Source organism: Amborella trichopoda, chromosome 3, assembly GCF_054954075.1.
Source record: "Amborella trichopoda isolate Santa Cruz 75 chromosome 3, AtrichopodaSantaCruz75HAP2 v2.0, whole genome shotgun sequence".
NCBI classification, from domain to species: Eukaryota; Viridiplantae; Streptophyta; class Magnoliopsida; order Amborellales; family Amborellaceae; genus Amborella; species Amborella trichopoda.
This window is the reverse complement of record NC_142338.1, coordinates 27,585,866-27,601,808: the sequence shown is the minus strand read 5'-3', so window position 1 is coordinate 27,601,808 and position 15,943 is coordinate 27,585,866.

Below are 15,943 nucleotides of genomic sequence, written 5' to 3'. Positions count from 1 at the left end.
TACAAGTACATTATTATACAGAACAAGTTCCAGTAGAAGTTTTCTTTAGATATTTCACTCAAATCAGAATTTTATGATCATGGGTTCCCTAGCTTCAAAGGTTCATGCAGTGATCCTCTGGGTTCTCATCGCCTTGACACTCTTTTCAACTTCATATGCAGGTGGGTCATTTTGAATTCTTGCAACCAGAAAACATCATCTCTCTCTCTCTGGAGTCATGGTGTTTCTGTGTGTATCTCTCTTAATGTTACTAGTTTTGTGTTCCCTGATGATTCCAGAGTAACTAATATACACACCTCAGTCATTTACTATTCATGGAAATTTATTGTTTTTCTAAACTTTAGAGTTTCTTTTGCAGGAAGGCACGAAGAGTTTATGGGTAAGATGGAAGTTAAACCATGTGACAACCTTGAGGTGAAGTATTGAGCATATTTTAAGTATTTTTATCTTGATTAATTTAATATGCGTTTAGTGTGTGTGTGTGTTACAGTTAAACCATGTGATAACAGTGCCAGTTTTGACTATTACTTAGTAACCAGTAATATGGGAAAATTCTAAGAAATATAAGTTTTTTTCTCTTCAAAATCTACATGTGACCATGACTATCTCATCAAAGGAACCTCCAATGCAACAAGAACTTCCTTTTCTTTTTTTATTTTCTCTTTTTTTCCCTTATAACATAAATTTTAATAGGTAAATATTCATTACGGCATTCGTCTCTCTCACACACACCTATTTATAGAAATTCTTTTTCACTCTTTTATTTAGAGAAAGGCATTCATTGATTTGCAGGAAATGGTGAAGAAGTCATTCCATAATGAGAAAATTAGTGTGGCAAAGCCAAGAATGCTTGGAGTGAACACCAATGACTACAATACCTATGATCCCGCACCCGCCCTAGTGAAGCCCCCATTCAAGCTCATCCCCAACTAGCATGCTCAATCAAACCATGCCTAGGTTTGGTAGTGAAATTATAAGAATGCAAATACGTGATGTGAAGTATATATACCTCTCTCTCTCCCTCTCTCCATATGAATATAAGTATGCATGTAAGAACAACCATATGGTAGAGCATTATATGTATGCCTTGTCAGCTTTCCTCACCTTCTTTTGCTTGCTGGTATTCTTTTGCGAGTTTTTGTGTAAATACGTGTAGGAGTGTGATTTCATGTGACCATTTCATTATAATACGATGAAATTACTCTTTCAAAAGATCATGCTTATGGCAATTGAATGACGTCAAATTCAAATTTTGCAGATGCACCTCTTGCATCCTAATAATCAATTTTCAAAATAGAAAAAGTCAAAATTTTCAGAATAGAAAAGGTCTCAGTTTCTAATAAAAGATCCATGCCGTCCATCCAGTAGACACAAGGTTCATGCATTTAAGAACTCAAAATCATTTTTCCTTTTTCAAAATTGTTTACCTAATAGGGTTATCTACAATACTCGGGATAAAAAAGAATCCATCTAAGACCTAGATCTAATCATTCCATCAAGAAGAGGGCCTGTGTTCATGGGATTAAAAAACCACTTTTTAGGACAAATTTTTAAAATTTTGAGTTTTTGAGCTTTTTTCGTCCGAATGAAAAAAATGTATGTTTAATTTAGGTCAAACAAATGACTCTAACATAGTTTTTGAAGGTGCATTTCGGCAACATTTACTATGTCACCGTTCCATGAAATCAACTCCACTTCTATCGTTTTTCTCACCTGTACGTCTAATTTGTAACTTCGTAAGACCCATTTGTAATCTTGATGTCATTGAGATTGGCATGTGTCAAGGCCCATGTTAGACAATCCGTGACCCAAATTGGGAGTTGTCTGGTCTAGATTGCGAATCGATGGGGAGCACACCTAATCCTTATATAAACCAGGCTGTTCCATTTATTGTCCATAACAGAGTAACCTTTAACACGTAGTCTAAATAGCCTTTTTGGATAGCTCGCATGGGGTCTTTGCATGGATTGGGGTTCAAGCCCCACTCTAACTGCTCTTATGGCTAAAATTGATGTGTCCAAAGGCTAATTGATGTGTCCGAAGGCTTGTTTCGGTTGGGAGGTTAGGGTGATCAATCGGTATTTAAAAAGAATAAATTAATATATAAAGGAATTTGATTTGTATTGCAATTTTAAATATTCTTTAGATTATGGTAAAGATTAAAAAAAAATTTGGTCATTAATACTCACTTTTATATTTTCCCATCTCTTTTAGAAAATTTAGAAAATAGCCCTTGAAAAATATAAAATGGTTTAAAATCTATTTTTTTTCATTAATTTTCAACTTCATTTGAATGTGTTTTGTTTCAATCATTATTTATATGCTTTTAATATTTTAGTAGATATTTTTTTGCATTTTCTTATTTTTTTGAACAATTTTTTGACCTCTTGAGACTTGCATGGTTAGAGCAGTTGAATCAGTCGGTTTACCGGTTAGGCCAGTTAAACCGCTTACAAGCCCATGTCCAGTTAACTGTTTCGGTTCGATTTTGCGAACACTGGAGAGAGCAACTTGAGTTTTGACAATTGAAGGCATGCCTTACAAAAAAATTAGAAGAAACTTGAGCAGCTGCAAATTAGCAATCCTAGAAAACTGATACCTTGAATAGAGCAGTCGTACATAACAACAAATGAATAGGCCTCCAGAATCGAGTAACGAAAAAAAAACTCGTCCATCACAAATGATAGAGTAACGGAAAACTCCATTATACAATAGGATTGAGTAACAAAAAACTCAATCAGTAAACATAATCGGGAAACAAAAAACTTTATCATCAACCAAGATCGACAAATTCGATCATCAAACAGGAGGCACATGAAAGAACCAACAAAGCCAATGACAGATCAACAAGGACAATTAGATCTTAGATTCAGAGCTCAGAACAGTAAGTTCCAAAACATATTAGAGAGTTGAAACACAATTCGGCAGAGAGATAGTTCAGAAAGTTGAAACACGACTCGGTGGTTGTTTTGCAGATGATACAGATCGGCCCTTTTTAAAGGCCATTTTTCAGATGAAAACTTAGAAGCAGGTTTTAGATCCGGCTCACCACCGGTCTAGTATCAGAGGGGAGACTGGCAGCAAAGTGTTTTGTGGTGGTCATCATTTTGCTCATTGTTACTTTCTTTTAACTTTAAATCCTTAGTTAAACAGGTTACTTCAGCCATTTAAGATTTCTTTTCGGTACCTAAGGCCTTTCACATAACCTTGCAGGTCTGGCCTGCAATTTCATAGAAAGTGGGAGAATTCAAATAAAGGACAAGTAGAAAAGGTTACTTTCCTCTCATATAAAGATAAGAAAATAGAGGATATTCTAAAAGATTTCACAAAAATCTTAAAGGAAGAATTTTGTGGATATATTGACGAATATAGTTTGCAAAATGATGCAGATTATACATTGTCAAAATTAAAACTCTGTAAGATTCAAGAATTCGAATAATTTGCTAAAGAATACCCAAAATGGTATAAAATGTTAGACGATGTTAGGACAGATTTTTGAAAAAATATTTTTTCCATAAATTACCAATTCCTTGGGATGAAATTTGTGGAACTAACTATGTAAAATATGTTAGTGAAACAACATCAAAAGATGCCCTCAGAAATAGAATAAAATTTGTTTTTCAAAATATCGAAAAACATTGTCTAAACCTAAAAGCTGCAAAGCAAGTTAAGAAAGGACTTGACTTGATAGACTGTAGGCGAATTCTTAAAAATAATTTTGAATTTGGTTATGAAGAGAAAAAACAAAAAAAAAATTTTCAAAAAAAAAAAAATTCAAATGGAAAAAAGGGAATAAAATAAAAAGCTTCAATCGTAAAAGATGCTATGTGGTTAAGGAAAAATAACAATAAACCAAAAAAAGGTTGTCATCGTTATATATATAATAAAGAAGGACACATTGCTCCTAATTGTCCTAAAAAAGGGAAAAATATCAAGAAAATGATAAAAATATTTGAAGATAATTACTTTCAGATTTTTTTCGGAGTAGAAATCTCTGATAATGAACCAATTATATTGGAAGGCTAAACTGAATCAGAAAATAGTGATTCAGATTCAAAATTAGTCTTCTTGATGAATAAAGAAAATCTAACTGAAGTTTCTAATAATGAAGAACATCAAGTTCTTCAGATGTAATTCCTAAAGAATTTACGATCGACGAATCAAAATTAAAAAAAAATTAAAGGTTCTTAAAAAGAAAGAAATATATAAGCTGTCTAAATTCCAATTCTGGAATGCAAGACACTTTAAGCAATTTAGTAGAAATACATTTGCTAAAGCCTCAGAAAATGGCTATGTTGAAATAACTATTTTGACAAAGCTAAAGTCGCAAGGATGATAAAGCAATATCCAAAATTTAAATATATGCATATTAGTGTCATTCTAATCAAAATAACGGCCTTATTTCGATACGGAATAGATACTCCAATATTGGTTGTCACCTTGGATAAGAGATTTAAAGATCCTATTGAATCAATAATAGGAGAATTACAATTTAATTAGGTTACTGGAAAAGTATGGTTTAAAATAAAACCTAACTACTTTATTTCAGAACAAGATAAAAATATCCAGGATACCGTGAAAATAATAATTCAAAAAAAAAATGTTGGAATGAAAGAAGATAGTTTTGATCTTGCAATTGAATGAAAAGCAATCCATGAATTGACAAGTATTACAAAAACATCTACAAAAGATATAGACAATAGATTTGTAGAAGTCTTTGAACCTCGTAATTTTGATATAGAGATTCAACCAATATTAATCAATTGACGTGATCTAGAAATCCCACCAAAATGGTTAATTGAAAACTTTACTGATAAGACTTCTAAAAAGGAAGTACATCCTGTTACTTTTCAAGCCTCTAGAAATAAAATATATTTCAATGATCAACGATTCTTAAATAAAAGATTGAGTTTTGATAAACCTAGAAATATCATCGAAGGAAGAAGACTAAGTTTTGGTCAAATAGACCAAAAACAGAAATCTCTAATGATACCAAAATTTTCAAATACCTGTTCTTCTAGGATCCGAAAATATGAAAGATGACATGGATGAACAGCAAGAATAAATGCAGCAGTCACTAATTGTATATAGGATACAACTTAGAAAAGATGAAAGCATTTTATCCCATAACCAAAAAATAAAAAGATATTTATTTGTTTTGGATGAATTTAATTTTTCAAGATATAAACCATATCATCTAAATATTTTAATAGATAGGAGAAACAACATGTGCCTGTAGTCCAACTGCCCTACCATTAGAAAAATAGAAACAATGAATACTCCTATACACGCAAATGGAATTGATGGCAATAATACTCAAATATAATATAAAGCCAAACATATTTTAGTCTGGGTAAGAAATAAAAATTTTCTTATTCCAAAAATTTTATGTTTTCCTTTAATGCATGGCGATTTTATTCACAAAAACAATTTTCTTCAAAATTACTATCCAATAGAAATTCATGACTACAAATTGGTCCTTACTACAAAAGGAGAAAACGTATAAATTCCTATACTTTTAGAACACAATTATCCTTGTCAAATAGGATTCTCACCGCAAAAAGTGGTGATTTTATTGAAAAAATCAATGAAATAAAAGAACTTAGTGAAAATTATTGGGTATATAAAACTATTGAACCAAATTTTAGTGTTAATCCTCTAAAGTTATGGTCTGGAAACCCTCGAAACTGTAGCCTAAGACTTTGTGATCCAAACAGAATTATTAGAGTTAAGCCTATGGTTTATACTAAAAAAGATATAAACAGATTTTCTATACAAGTAAAAGAACTTTAAGAAAACAGACTAATAGAACCAACTATAAGTGCACATTCTAGCCTTGCTTTTATGGCAAGAAACCATAATGAAGAAAAAAGAGATAAAGCCAGAAAGAATAGAAATTACCAAAGACTAAATCTAAATATGGAGTTTAACGGATACTTTATACCTAGAAAAGATATATTAATCAATCAAACAAAGAATTGAAAATATTATAGTAAGTTTAATTGTAAATAAGGTTTTTGGAAAATTATGTTAACATAAGAGTCAAAGCCGCTAACTGCTTTTAGTGCACCCTAAAGTCATTACCAATGAAGGGTTATGCCTTTTGGATTGTGTAATGCTCCTCAGATATTTCAAAGATGGAGACAAAATCTCAATTTCTCTCTCTCTCCCTCTTACCCTCTCTCTCAATTTCTCTCTTCCTCTCTCTTGATTTCTTGCACTCTCTCTTTCTCTCTTTTACCTCATCTTGTTTATGATGAAAAATATGACAAATCTGCTAATGATGATCTCTCGGATCTGACACCCCAAATTGTTTATGCAGAAAAATCTGACTGATCTTCCAATGAAGATCTCCCAATGAAGATTTCTAAGATCTGACACCTTAAACTGATAAAAAATAAACGATTAAAATAATGTGGTAGAGAAGGTGGGATAAATCGAATTTAGATTCGAGGCTAGAGCTGCCCGGAAACAAGCAGATATGTGGCAGAACCAGCATGATCTAAAAACATCCAAAACGTGATTTTTAAAAAAACGAACAGATCAAAATAAGATGGAAATAATAAAGTAACATAAATGAAATGGGCGGAAAAATGATAATGAACCAGGCCGGATGGCCTGGAATCAGGAGCCTTCTAGGGCTCGCCCGTATCAAAACCGGTCATCTTTTGTCTCTCTGATCCGAATGTTAGCCAGCAAGTCTCTTCAGTATAGGGTGGTCGTGCCCTATAGATAGTTCTAGGTGTCCCTTGGTCTAGGATTTCTTTTGGCTTAAGGTTTGTCTTTGGAGGCTAGGGTTTCTCTTTGAATTTTTTTGAGGTTTCTATCTCTCTGAAGTTTTCTGATCTATATCTTAGGGTTTTTTCTCTATCCAGGGTTTTCTTTCTCTCTCTCTCCCTTCTAAATGATCACGAAAAGTAGCCTTATAGGGGTCAAAATCCATTGGGAAGGACATGCACGCGTAACAAACAAATCCCTCGGTCAAAGATGCACATTTTGAGGGTCACAGATTTGGGAGGCATGCCCCCTGTTGTACATACCAATTTTGGTCCAAATTGAGATTTTTCACTTCTGGTGTGTTCCTCAGCCTCTTGTGAAGCTCTCAAAGAAAATCAAAACATATTTTTTTACTATTTTTAATGATTGTTTTGGTAAAATAAGGCGTTTACAGAAATCTGAGTCAAAACAGGGTTTCTACAGGGTTCCGGGTAGGCAGACTGGTTTTGGGTCATAAGGTAGGTTGTATAAATTATGAATTTGGGTTTAAGTGTGATCCTAAAAGTCCAAGAAACCATAGAATTTTCCAGATTTAAAATGGGGTGTCTACACATCTCTCTTGATTTCTCAAGCTCTCTCTTTCTCTCTTCACTTTCTCGCCCTTTCTCTTCCTCACTCTCTCTCTCGCTACCTCTCTCTTTCTCTCACTCTCTCTCTTTTTCTCTCTTTTTATCTCACTCTCTCTACCTCGCTCTTCACTCTCTCTCGCCCTCTCTCTTCCTCACTCTCTCTCGCTCTTTCTCTCTTTCTCTCTCTCTTTTTCTTTCTCTCTCTCTTCCTCGCTTTTCACTCTCTCTTAGATTCCTCACCCCCTCTCTCGCTCTCTCTTTCTTTCCCTCTCACCCTTTCTCAGTCTTCCTCATTTTCTCTTCCTCGCTTTCTCTCTCAAGCTCTCCCTTTCTCTTCCCTCTATTCCTCATTCGATATCCCTCTCTCCCCTCGATCTCTCTCCCTCTTTCTCTCATTCTCTCTCTCCCTCTCTTCCTCATTCTCTTCCTGACTTCCCCATTCTCCCTCTTCTCTCTCTCTCTCTCTCTTCTTCCTCTCTTTCTTCCTCGCTTTCTCTCTCTCCTCTCTTCTTCTCTCCTTCTCTTTTCTCTCTCTCATTCTTTTTTCTCCCTCTCTCTCTTCTTAATAGTCTTTCTTCCATCTCTTATAAGCTCCTCCCTCGTTTCCTCTTAACTCTTTACTTTCCCTACTCTTATTCTATCTCGCCCACCATCATGATATCCCTCTCTTTAATACATTAATCATATTATAGAAATCTTTTCATTTATTTACATAATATTGTTTGTCAAGATGGTACCGGAAGGCCGTCAAATTGACAAATAGTCTCTTGTAATCCCCACACCCCACCTTTTACATATATGCCCATCTAACGACAAGTCAGGGTCTTCATCCCCACTTGTCTAGCGATCTTATGTGTATGTGTTTGTGAGCCACAAAGTACAAGTAAGGGAGCTAAAGCCAAACCAACCTCAGGTTAGGAGGATTTCCATCGTGATCTAAGAGGGTGCCCGCAAAATGCCTGAGCATGTCACGAACCCATCGTGAGGTAGTTCCCACCTCACAGTCCATAATTCTCTTTCATTAGGTGGTTACCTGCCCGCACGTGCCTTACACTCTATGGTTTTCAAGGGAGTAATCTCAGGTCAGACCCACACGTTCGGGTCCTTGCACGGTCATGCGACCTAACGAGATCGAGGCCTAACCAAGGCCCACTAGCCTACAACTGCAAATGAGCCCAAGATTCAACCTTGGCCGATCCAATAATTATGATTGCATTATGTATTGTAATTTTAATTTTCCTTTTAATAATCTAAATCACTTGAAATTTTGAGTATGTGTTCTTTAAAAATAGGAGAATCTAATAAAAATATAAAAAAAATAAGAAACAAAATCTCCATATCCCCTATTTTATATTTCATTTCTTGATAAACCCAAGGTTTCAAAAAATATAACCCCCTGACACTTTAAACTTATTTTTTAACCTAAACAAATGTGAGAAAGACATAATCTTTCTAAACTCAATCCTTTATCTCTATTCACTTATATGCCCAAACTTCTCTCTTTCTCTCTTTTCCTACATGTCTCCTCCCTCTCTCATCTCTTAAACCCCTCTCTCTGTATTCTCCTATTTTTTCTCTCCCAGTACTCTCTCTCTTTCCGTATTCTACTATTTTTTCTCTCCCAATCTTTTATCTCTTTCCATATTCCCCATTCTTTTTCTCTCCCCCTGTCTCTCACTCTCTCTCTTCCTATGCCCTCTTCCCAATCTATCTGTCCCCATCTTCGAAACCCCCCTCTCTCTCTCCCCTCATATTTCCTCGTATTTTTTCTCTCCCTATCGTCTTTCTTTTTCTGTATTTCCCATTCTTTTTCTCTCCCCCTGTCTCCCACTCTCTTCGCACCCAACTCTTTCTCTACAACATAAATATTTAAAATTATATCAAAAACATTGATGGATTCCAAAGCTTCAGTGGACGTCAGAATATTTTCAAGAACCCGTATAAATATGGTTCGCAAAAGACATTCTCTGATCTTTCAAAGGTTCCCAAAATACATTCGCTTTCAAATGGGTTGGCAATCAAATTGGAGCTTTCAGATGGGTTGGCAGTCAAATTTTGTTATGTAATTTATCTATCAAATTGACCATTGGTTGGGTTCTACAATTCGTCTATTACGAGGAGAGAAAAAGAGTTGGGGGAGCACAGAAAGAGAGAAAGTGGCTTTCATATGGGTTGGCAGTCAAATTCTGCTATTTCTCTATCAAATTGATCATTGGTTGGATTATGCAATTTGTCTATCACAGGGAAAGATAAAGAGTTGGGGGAGCACTGGGAAAGAGAGAGTGAAAGACACAAGGGAGAAAATGGGGGAAATACAGATAGGGATTCTGCAATTTATCTTCTAATTGATCATTGGTTTGGTTTTAAAATTTGTCTGCAATTTATCTATCAAATTGATCACTGGTTAGCTTCTACAATTTGCCTATCACGGGGAGAGAGAAAGAGTTGGGGGAGCACGGGAAGAGAGAGAGTGAGAGATAATTTTTGTATCACAAGGAGAGAGAAAGAGTTAGGGAGCACGAGAAGAGAGAGAGAGAGGCAAATTTGTTTATCACGAGGAGAGAGAAGGATTTGGAGGAGCACGAGAAGAGAGTGAGAGACACAGGGAGAGAAAATGGGAGAAATATAAAGAGGGGTTAGAGAGATGGAGAGAGAGAGAAAACTTAAGTTTCGCAAATGGGGAGAGAGGAAATGTGAAGGGAGAGAGGTTTAGAAAGGGAGGATGGTTTTAAAAAAGGCATATATTTTTAGCCTAAAAAAACCAATTTAAATAAGTTCAGGAGGTTAGAAGAAATAAAATCTACAATTTTTATGCTCTAAGATATATTTTAAAACCATGGATCTATAGTGAAATGAAACCTAAAAATAAGGGGTAGGGAGATATCTTCCCGAAAAGTAATTTGTAATAAATTAATTTCCCAAAATACTCTTGATACTTTTCAGGGGTACTTTGGTCAATTTATATTCTACAAGTTATTTTTTTAATATTTTTATTAGATGCACCTTGATGAGAAGAATAAATGTCAAAAATTTTATGTAATTTGGATTTGTAAGAAAAACTAAAATTAAAATACAAAATGAGGTTGGGCTCATATGTAGTTGTAGGCTGGTGTATATATATATATTGCTTATGATGAAAATCTAACGGATCCTCAGATGAAGATCAGTCGGATCTTGACACCTTAAACTTGTGAAAATGAAGTGGTTGAGAAAGTGGGATAAATCGAATTGAGATCTGAGGCCAGATTTGCTCGGAAATGAGCAGATCTACTATCAGATATGTGGCAGAGCCAGCATGATCGAAGGCACTAAAATATGATTTTTAAAGCGAACTAAACAAAATAAGATCAAAATAAAATGAAAACAGTAAAAAAAAGAATAAGAAAAGTGAAGAAACAATACCAAACCAGGGCAGATGGCTCGGGACTCTCGAGCCTTCGAGGGCTCGTCGGTATCAACACCAACGTCCTCTTTGCCTCTCTGATTTGGATGTTGACCAGCAGATCTCAGGTGTAGAATGTTGTGCCCTAAAGATAATTTAGATCTAGGGTTGTTGTGCACTAGGTCTAGGTTTACTCAGGCTTAAAGGTTAGGGTTTCTGAAGCTAACTCTTTCCTAGGGTTTTCAGCTGTTTCAAGAGATGTCTGTCTCTCTCCCGTTTCTAATTTCATCTGCCCTTAAGTAGCCACGAAAAAGGGATATACAAGGGTCAAAATCCACTGGGAAGGATATGCTCACATAACAAACCAATCCCTATCCAACAAAAAAAAGGGTTTTAGAGGTCTCGGATCTGGGTGACACGGGTAGTGGTTCCCAAATCTATGCGACACTGGGAGTGTCGCCCAGTCCAGGCTGGGTAACACTACTAGTGTCGCCCAAATCAAAAAGTTTCCAAATTGAAAAATCCCAATTGTAGTGTGTTCTTCAACCTCTTAGAGAAAATTTGGATCAAAATCAATTTTTTTACTATTTTTAATGAGTTTTTTGTAAAAATAGGGTATTTACAAGAATCCGGGTAAAAACAAGGTTCTTATAGGGTTCCAAGTAGGCAGATTGGTTCCGGGTCACAAGATAGGTTGTGTGAACTATGAATTTGGGTTTAATAGGTTAAGTGTGATCTTAAAGGTTTAGAAAACCACCGAATTTACAAGATTTTAAATGGGGTGTCTACAGTTGCGCCTCTTTGACATTCCTTGTCCTTCGAGGGACATGAGAGTGGCATAGAAGTAGACACTTTGGCGTTCCTTGTCCTTCGAGGAGCAAGTGAACGTCAAAGATTTATTCCTGATGTCATGTGGTGAGAGGTCACACCAACTATCCCTCCAAGCCATTGCGCTCACCTAGCTTACCCACCCAAGACATTTTTCCTCCTATGGTTTTCGATATGAGACATCGATGAGTTACACAAGATGGAAACTCGAGTTGGATTTTCTGGCCATGCCACTTAACTTCAGAGGGTTTTGCAGTTTGAAATTTTTAACTCTGTCATCTTCTTTAATCTCCTTAGGGTTTCCTAAGTCTATCTATAGGAAAGGGCTTTCTATAGGAAGAGACATGTCTGGCGGTTTCGAAGAGAGAGACGAAGCAGCAACGCAGTAATCGTGGCAACGCGGTGATAATTATGTACAGGTGTCCAAGCTCATTCGTTTTGGAAATTTTGAAAGTTGGGGGAGATTTGAAATAGAACCTGGAGCAGGGATAGGTTAAGATTTTAACAAAGAAATTAAAGTTTTTGAAAACATAGGCATATAGTGAAAATTTTTTAAAAGGGAAAGATATTTCAAAAAACAAAGTTTGCTAGCAGTTTCAACTCTTGCAACCATAGAGCCCTCTAAGCAGTTTAGCGCCATGCAGCGATGGGCCAAACACTCGACCCTTTTACGTCAATAAAGGGATAGACAGAATACACCCGACCCTTTTATGTCATATGAGGAGACATTTTCATTGAACAGGGTGGTTGTGCCCTGAACACACCTGACCTTTTACGTCATATGGAACTAGACATTTTTCGTTGAACAGTTTAGTTGTGGCCTGAACACACCCGATCTTTTGGGTCATACGGAGTAAGACGTTACCTGTCTCGGCTCTTTTATGTCGCACGAGTTTGACATTTGAACTGAATACACCCAACCTTTTACGTCATACGGGGCTAGACGGTACCTGCCTTGACTCTTTTAAGTCGCACAAGTTTGACGTTTTTTGATTGAACAGGGTGGTTGTACCCTGATCACACCCGACCTTTTGCGTCATATGGGGCTAGACGATACCTGCCTTCGCTCTTTTACGCCACACAAGTTTGAAATTTTTCCATTGAACAGGGTGGTTGTACCCTGATCACACCTGACCTTTTGCATCATACGGGGCTAGACGTTACCTGTCTCGGCTCTTTTACGATGCACGACTTAGACATTTTCTGAATTGAACTTTGGTTGATAGTTTAGGCTCATGCCGCTGAGGAGCGTTTTCTTTTTTATTTTATTTTTTTTGAAATTTTGGAAAATTGGTTGGCAGTTTAGGCTCATGCCACTGAGGAGCGATTTCTTTTTTATCATACTTTTTGAAAAGTACTTTTGTTTATTTTGCTTATTTGGAAATTATGCATCTGTTTGGGAGGTATTTTTTTCAACTTGCCCCTGTTATGGGGAGTTTGAATTTTCTTTTTTTTAATTGCCCCTGTTGGGGGGTTCTTGTTCAACTTGTATGTGTGTAATTGATTTGTCGAAGCATAGTGGAACATTCTCTTTGCACACACTTTTCAAACTGAAGCTTTACAAACTCAGCCCCCTAATTGTAGGGTTCTTGTCTTGAATTTCCTGCTACTGGGTCATCGTACTCTTACACAAGGATGACCTTGCCTCATTTTACCTTAGGGGATCTAGTCGAGAGAAAATTGCTCCCAGACTAGCCAATTTCATCATTGGTGAGGTTCACCCATCTCCTATATGTGGTAGTTGGTAGTTATCCTCATACAACCATAGAGTGCCTAGGTAGTTTCAAGCCTTTATAATAGGAGTATGAAGTTGGCTTCGAGAACGAGGCCAAATTGACTAACACGTTAACCTCTTGTAGTGATAGAGGAAGTCCTTTCTAAATGGGAAAACTTTTGAAAATGGATGATTTTGACAGTTAATTTGAAAAGCATTATCAAAAGGGACAGACAGTTTTGCTATTTGTGGTCCCTTTGGTTATCATTTTCTTTATTATGTTTTACCCACAGATGATGAAAGGATTCCCTTGTGCGATCGTGAGAACTCAAAAGTCTCGAAGTTGTCTTTTTACCTTTGGAGCTTACATCCTGTGCTTCGAGGATTTATAAAGAGTTCTCTGAATTATTACTGAACATCCATCTTGGAGAGTCTCGATGTTATCCCAGGTTTCGTCGAATTCGCTTCAGTTTTCCATTCATGTCACCCTCCCACATCTTTCCGAGTTTCTATTGGAAACCTGCAGGGTTTAGGAGGAGTCTTTCATCCTCAGGGTCTGCTTGTGCAGTATTATTGGAACTTGCAACTACTTATTTGTACTTGAGTGTTTTGAATCAGAAGCTCCTTCTTGGAGATTTTTTTATTCTTTTTTTTTTACCCATGATGCCTTTTCAGGTTTTCACCACGTCCATTTTTTTCCTTTTTTGTGTGTTTGTTTTTTCTTTGTGGTGCCTTTTCAGGTTTTCACCACTCTTTTGAGCCCGTTACAGGTAGTATTTTTTGAGATACATCGCATTAATGGGGTCATTGAACTCGTACCCCTCCTGATTTTTTATCTGTAAGAATTGCCTGCATGCACAGTGGTAACCACAAATGGCCCCTCCCAATTAAGTTTGAACTTACTTAAAGGGCAAGGATTTTCAAGAGTGTGGAAGATTTTCTTAAGTATCATGTCCCTTCTTTGAACTGCCGTGGAACAACTTTTCTTTGGTATGCCCTCTAGATACTACGCTGATAAGCATTGATATTTTTCTCGCTCGTAATCATCTTTCATCCAAAATAATGAGTTCAACGATTCGTGCTTCGATCGTTTGTTCCTCATCTGACTTTTTGTGAATAAGCACTCGGAGAGACGGTATCTCAACTTCGATGGGTAACACTGCTTCCATACCATACACTAATGAGTATGGGGTCATGCCAGTAGGAGTCTTCACAGTTGTCTAGTAGGCCCATAGCGCGTCATTTAACTTTTTGTGTCAATCTTTGCCACATTCTATTATTCTATCTATAATTATGAGAAGTCCTTTGTTTGTGGCTTCTGCTTGTCCGTTTCCTTGAGGGTAGTAAGGTGTGGAGAATTTTTGCATTATCCTGAACTTTTTACACACCTTAGTTACCTTTTCATTTTTGAAATTGGATCCATTGTCAGCAATGATTGACTCAGGAACACCAAATCTGAATACAATGTTGTTCTTTATGAAACTTCTCAATTTTGACAAATGATGCAGCCTCTACCCATTTTGTGAAGTACTCTGTAGCCGTCAATATAAAACGGTGGCCATTTGAGGCTTTTGGTGAGATCATTTCAATGATATCAAGACCTCACATGGCAAAGGACCATATGGGCGGTGTTGAGTTGAGTGGTACGGATGGGGCATGGATGACGTCTCCATAAGGTTGACATTTGAGACACCTTTTAACGAAATTCCAACAATCTTCAGCCATGGTTGTCCAGTTATAGCCTTGGCGTCTGATTTTCTAAGCTAAGGCGACTTCTCCAGAATGACCTTGTTTATCATGTAACTTTATCAATACTTGGTCGATTTCTAGTTGATCGAGACACCTTAGAATGATGCCATATAAGGATTTCTTGAATAGAAGATCACTTCTTATTAAGAATCCCATAGAAAACCTTCGTAGGGCTTCTTTATCCTCTTTGGTGCCTCCTTCAAGGTATAACCCATCTTTTAGCAGGGACAGAACATCGTGAAACATAGCGCATCGGAAGCCACGAGAGACATTTCCCCATCGTTCTCATTTTCTTGTTCTATTTCTTCTTCGATCCTTGGTGGGGAAGGGTCATGTTTGTTCATGATGTAGAATGATAACGTGGTGATTTCTGAAGGAATATCAACCATTGAAGCAAGGGTTGCAAGGGTGTCAGCGAACCGATTATTTCCTCTAGTTACATGTTGAAAGGTGTATGGGATCATCTTTTCCACCTTTTCTTAATAGGGTTTAAGATTTTCTTCTTTCACCTTCCAAATCCCTTGAACTTCGTGAGCACTCACCAATCACTCGTACTTGCTGGATTTTCATTCCCATGTCGTTCTCGAGCCCAGCTATCAAAGCTTCATATTCAACAATGTTGTTTGTACATAGGAAATTCAATCTGATGGCTGTTGGCATTAAAATCTTCTCGAGTAAGCATAATATGACTCCTACACCTGACCCGTATTTGTTCCTTGCACCATCGAAGTATAGCTCCCAAATTGAGTCCTCAATTGTGAAGAGGTTCTCATCAGGGAGATCCGTGTTGACGGGAATGTTATCTGGCAGTGCGTGTTTATCTAAGTGGTCAACAATGGCTTGTCCTTTGATCGATTTTTGAGTGACATATTCGATCTCGAACTTGCTTAATAGCATTCTCCACTTCACCAAACGTCCATTAAG